The sequence below is a fragment of the Adiantum capillus-veneris genome, chromosome 2, assembly GCF_014529385.1.
Source record: "Adiantum capillus-veneris isolate H3 chromosome 2, ASM1452938v2, whole genome shotgun sequence".
In the NCBI taxonomy this organism is placed as follows: domain Eukaryota; kingdom Viridiplantae; phylum Streptophyta; class Polypodiopsida; order Polypodiales; family Pteridaceae; genus Adiantum; species Adiantum capillus-veneris.
Genome location: NC_140932.1, coordinates 168,024,550 through 168,030,549, shown reverse-complemented (window position 1 = coordinate 168,030,549; position 6,000 = coordinate 168,024,550). Strand labels below are relative to the sequence as shown.

The 6,000-nt window shown below is 44.1% G+C and overlaps 2 pseudogenes across 1 annotated transcript in view; both read right to left on the bottom strand.

Moving 5' to 3' along the window:
* Positions 1–1,323: 1,323 nt before the first annotated feature.
* The window catches only part of LOC147464030 (protein NDH-DEPENDENT CYCLIC ELECTRON FLOW 5-like), a 36,837-nt pseudogene continuing 32,160 nt past the window's right edge, over positions 1,324–6,000 (bottom strand). The window contains exons 2-4 of the transcript XR_015185563.1: positions 1,789–1,938; positions 1,647–1,679; positions 1,324–1,573 (exon numbers count right to left, since the gene is read on the bottom strand). The product of XR_015185563.1 is annotated as a protein NDH-DEPENDENT CYCLIC ELECTRON FLOW 5-like (transcript). The remainder of the gene's footprint in view (positions 1,574–1,646; positions 1,680–1,788; positions 1,939–6,000) is intronic.
* LOC147464032 (uncharacterized) lies at positions 1,950–2,354 on the bottom strand (annotated as a pseudogene).

Here is a 6,000-nt window from a genome sequence, read left to right as displayed (position 1 = left end):
TTCTTTAGACCGAAGGCTAGCCATTGATGATACAACTTTTGGAGGCACGCAGAGGACACATTGAAGCTTTATGGTCTCTCAAAAGTCTTCATCTTCAAAAGCATAATTAAAGTGGCATAAAATTGAGGACCTTGCCAATGTCACCAAAGGTCCTATCATGGGAGAAAAAGGGTATTTGCCTTCCTCCATCCTTGAAATTCTTTAGATGACGAGCTCTCTTCCAAGCAATGTAAGAATGACGATGCCCTCTACACTTTCTTTGAAAGACAATTTAATATGTATGAATCACCGTCTGAGCTTTACCTTGGATGTCATGGAACTATCCTTGTCATCTACAAGAGAGAGTGCCAATCTTGCTCAAAAGAGTTTCCTTGTTTAGTAATTGGAGGATAATTTAATGATTCAAGGAGGTCTCTTCCTACCACTGGATCACTAGAATTGACCGTGAGTCTTTCCTACCACTGGATCACTAGAATTGACCGTGATTCTTGTAGATGTGGACTTATTTGCATCCCAAAGCACACAAAATCTATTGGAATTAGTGCCCAAGTTGGGGGACATATCACTTATCCTAAATGAACAACCAAAGAGGTAGGAAGTGTTTCCATGTGCGTGAAGATCCCATTATTTGCATCCAAACTGGACACCTATGGCGAATCAAACTATGGTAATCTTTAGTAAGTGCTCATGGCAATACATGTGTCAGTCTCTCTCTCTCTCTCTCTCTCTCTCTCTCTCTCTCCTCTCACACACACACACACACACTTTTTTGTAAATCAATTTGATTTAACTTTCTGTGGGAAACCACAAAGAGAGGAAAACCCACCAAAAAGATGTACAAGGAAAGTCTCTCTCTCTCTCTCTACACACACACACACACACACATTCAAGCAGTTTTTCACCATCCGCACTCCTTTAGGTACAATTTCTTTAAGGGCCAAGAGGAGAAATGTACACACACACACACACACACACAAATTTATCAGAGCGCTTGAGCCTTGCATTCACCACTCGAAGCAAGCACGCTCCCTTAGCTGATTGCTCTCACAAAAGTAAGCATAGTTGTGACACAAAGCTGTAATTCTTTGAAACGAATTGGCACTGCAAGCTACATTTTCCATAGCTGAGCTGAATGTTTATTGGCATGTGCCAGTAGCGCTATTAGGCCGAGAACTTTGGAAGACATTAACGTATTTTGTCCTTCAATGTAGCAGATATGAAACTTAGAAGCCATCTATTGTAAACCAATAAGATGCAGGGCTTGCACAAGTACTGTAGGCGATGGGGGGGAGAGAGAGAGAGAGAGAGAGAGAGATTGATTGATTGCACAAACAACAAGGTGCATTGTTGAGATAAGAGAAATTCTCATCGGTTTCTCTACAATCAGCTCTTTTCCCGCATACTCTCACTTTGATTACTTACAAGAGTAGACTGATATTAAGTGCTCATAGGACTGCTGAGAGAAAGGGCTGCTTTTTTGATGAAAATGCGGCAGGTGCATGATAATGGGGCGTCGTCATGGTATCACAGCCTTAAATCTGGATCGATACGGACACTATACATGTGAAGAAACCTGCATCAACATGACAATGTTAGAAACTATATCAAAAAGCAAAGAAAAAGTCGACCAAAACCAGTGAAGCCACCTTGTAAAGTGAAACTCGGCTTGGTGAGGGCCCCTGAAGTCAGGCTAGTTTGGATAACCAGCCGATCATCAAACTCATTCTACAGCATTGTATCGAAGCTCACAGCTTCCTTAATTCACATCTGGAAGCAGAATCTGCGCACCTCTCCAAGACTCTCCCTTATCTAATGTTATTGGAGAAAGAACTGTGCTGTAAGCGACTGATATGAAGGCTTGTCTCCATCCGTGACTGGACTGGACACCACCAGGTTCTCAAACCCACGATTTTCAAAGAGTAAGGACCTTCGCAAACCCTGCAAAATTGTAAACAGCTGGGACATGGGCCTTATTCATTCATAACAGGCATTTCTTTAGAAACGCAGAACCAAACAAAGGAAAGAAACCTTAAAGCAAAGCAGCTCAGAGACAGCTCTCCATATTGATATCTTTCAATTCTCCAGAGACACTACTTGCTGGCCTGCCTGAGGCTTTTGTTAAGAGAGAAAATTTTGCTACCCCTTCACAAGCTGCAGCAACCAATGATTGCCTTGCTTTGCATTGCAAGCTGTTGTCTCTTTCCTTATCAGCTAGACACAACTTTAGAACCACAGCATAAAAGGGTTTTTATATGCCATCATCATGACACAGACTTTTACTAAGGTTTCTGCCATGTAAGCCTCAGAATATATATTATATAAAGGAGCATGCAAACGCCCACAAACACATACATTATTATCACTGATGAAATGAAGTTAGCCTCTGTCCCGTTTCTGATGAAGCTTGGCCCTGTTGTCAAAGAAAATCAGAGCCTCTTGATCTCGTACTTTGCCCTACGCTTGGAAGAGCTCAGTACTCTCGTCCTCTTTATCCTGTGGTATCCCTTAAAATCTGAGATCAATCCTCCTTTAGTCTAACCCTTCTCTTCTTGTCTCTCCTCTACTGCCTTCGCTGTCTCCACCTTGTCCACTGGACTTTCTTCCTTTATCAAGCACTTCGCTGCAATATGATTGGTCTCTCTACAAGTGTAGCACTTTCACCACTTACTGATCCACTCTGCCTTCTCTTCTGATGTCAAACAAGGAACTTCTTCACCTTCTTCCTACACTTCCTCAACTTATCCAACGGCTTCTCCTTACTCCTCATCTACAAAAGCCAATGATCCCATGAGCAAAGCATAGCCGTCCTGTGCATGGGCCATCATCCCTTGTATGCTCGCGACCTTCTACTTCAAGCAATACCTTTCCGACTCCAGAAGCAGACCGCAACAGTATAGCTCCATCTCGAGAGAGACCATCTAAAATGAAGCGAGGGAAGAAAAGAATCCAAAACCTCTGGTTGTACAATAAAAGAGCGTCGGTCTTCTTCATCCCTGGGCGCTTCCAAACTGTGAGAGTATGTGCCTCATAAGCAGGTGCCAACCATAGGACAGGCTGACGCAAACAACTGTTTGAATCCCACCCAAGTACCTGGTGCATGTCCATGAAGCATAAAGTCAGCCACCACTGCCTCTCATTCCCCTTCGGAAAAGAGGTATAGCGTTTCTGATTTTGGAAGCTTCCCTGAAGTTGCCTCCTGAGAAAGCTGTGCCAAAGCTTTCGTTTCATCTAAAAAGTCCTAAAAAAGTATCCAACTTTACGTTCTGGCCTCATTTCCTTGAAATCTTTCTATGTCCACCCTCTCTCGCCGGCTTCCATAAGTAGCCAATGGGTATTGATACGCTCATCTTTTGCACTTCATTATCTACTTCCGCAATTTATTTTGCTATTTGGCCGTTATTTTCAGCTTCAACCTCCACTACGGTCATCTTCACTTGGTGTTGGACGGTTCGGTCGTTTTTGAGCACCGGGTCCTTTCTAGCTTGGCGCTCATTTTGGTTCTCTCCTAATTTGTTAGGACTTTTTTGTTTTGTTTTCGGAGTCGGGTAGGGCATGCCCGACCGCTCCCCTCATACACCAAAAAAATATAGAAGAAGAACGACCAGGACTATGCACCCGGAAACCAAGGTAGACACTTTTGTCACTAGTTTCCTCTGGACTACGAGAGGCCAGAATTATCTACACTCTTAGGGCCATGACTAATCCCTTGAGAGACCCATTTCGCCAACTTGATTTGGGCGTGACAACAACCAAGTACCTCTGTTCAGAGGCCCAGGTACTGCGAGACTTGCTTTGGTCTTCCCTTTGGAGTTGCCTCCTCCAGGTAACTTATCGCTCACCTCACTAAACTACTTTTGAAACCCGACGGTTTTCCCCTAGGAAATGCCATACCCGTTGTTAGGTGCAGCGGAATGATTGTTTGCGCTTTGCTCAAGATGAGTGCTCCGAATTGTGCTCAAGGTTCCTTTTGTTCTTATGGAAGGTAGAGCCTTCCGTTCTTAGTGAGAGAATGCTATGATCACAACAAAGTGAATGGACACTGTACATACAAATGTATGAGACTGAGAGATAGAGAGAGAAGAGAGATATGACACCAAAGACGTAAAACCCTCCTCCAAAGGCCCCACTCTCGTCGGCGAGAGTGGTCTACTTATTGATTGCACAATCTGGTACAAATGGTATGCATGTGACTGATGCAAGTCTAGGCTATGTCGACGATGACGACGGTGATGACAAAATCGACCTAAGGGCTGAAATCTGCAATCTTTCTACTACTGTCCAAAAACGCTATGGGCTGAAATCTGCAAATCTTCTATTTGCTGAATTTCGACTCTATGTCGGTGACAATGTTGATGGCGACGATGCGACGACGACGCGCTGAAAAATGAAAACGCTGATCCTAGGGCTGATTCTGTCGCGATAGATCTGCAAAACGCTGAGGTTGCTGGCAGATGCAAAAACGCTAGGGCTTAAAATGAAGTCAGCTTTTCATGAAAAATCCGCATACATTCGTGCTCATTCATGAGCGAAACGTGCTAAACATACAATATGTCATGCCTAGGAAAAGGGATCACATAAGGACGTTGACTAAAATACAGGAAACGATCATGAATGAAACATTCGAACAATGCGTGCGTATCAATCATGCGAACACAAAATACTTCCTGTGATGGTTCTTTGGACCTAGGCTCGGGAGCCAAGATCAGTTCTTCCTGAATGATCGAATCCTCCTGTGGGGGTTCTTTGGACCTCGACTCGAAAGCCAAGATCGGTTCTTCGTGATTGATCAAATCTACAACGAGGTTAGCTTCGCTAGAAAAAGCATCCACAAACACATCATCCTTGTGAACAATCACATCATCTTCATGCAACTCATCATGCTTGTGAGAAATCACATCTTTATCATTCAAATCATCATGCAAATCATGTCTATCATGCTTTGGAGAAGAAGAGACTGAGAGAGTCTCCTTTTCCTGATTCTCTTACATCTGTGCAAAGATCAGAGCAGCTAGAGAGGAGGGATACAAGGCATATCACTAGGAAAGGTATTCTAAGTGATCAAGCAGGTTGTCCTAACTTATGGCTAAGTGACGAGGGGACCCCTAAGGACACAAGGAACTTAAAGCAAATGGCTGGCGTACAGAATCCCACATATAGCGCTGACTGTATGGATCTCCGCAATTCGCGCTGACTGTTCGTACGGCCTGCCGGAAATTGCACTGACAGCTTTTTGCAGACTTTGACGCCAAGTTGCTTTTGAACACTAACTGCTTTTGAGTTAGTGCTTTTGGGGCTTTGCTTTTGGGCATCCCTTACCTTCAAATAAGTGGGCAAGGCCTCACTTCTCAGAGCATTTGGACGCAAAGTCTGAGAGTGAGCACCTACCCACTCTCTTGTACTTTGAACACAGATTAATACAAAAAGAAATATGGAAAGGGGGTCTTTGGGACCAATACCTCTTGGCACGGAACTACGCCGGGCCGTGTCGACCTAATTGTGGATTGTAAATTGTCTCGAAGTGATCTCTGTTATGTCGAGGTAGAATCTTGACTTGATGTGTCCAAGTTTGTTACAGTGGTATTAGAGCGCGGCCAATTTCTCTTCTACCGGAAAATCCGATCCTTTACTTGCGGCACTTGTGGATTCCAACAGAAATCAATCGACTTCTTCTGCATCTGCGAATGCGGGAGGAGATCACGGAGAAGATTCTATGAGCAATCAGAGGAAGAGTACGGCCCACCTCGGCCTACTCAGTTCGAGATTGAAGAGATGGGACATCGACAATTGGTTGACGAGGCAACAAAGCAGATGATTAAAATTGCGAAGGATCCAAAATTTGCAAAATTTTGCCCCAGCAATCCCTCGCAGAAGTACACACCCAGTGGTGGCAGAAGGCCACAAAGCCACCCATCAAACCGGCACTCAAGAAACCTCCTTCTCCAAGGATGTTTACAAAGCAAGAATTAGAAGAGGTGGTTCACACACAGATTAGCCGACTTT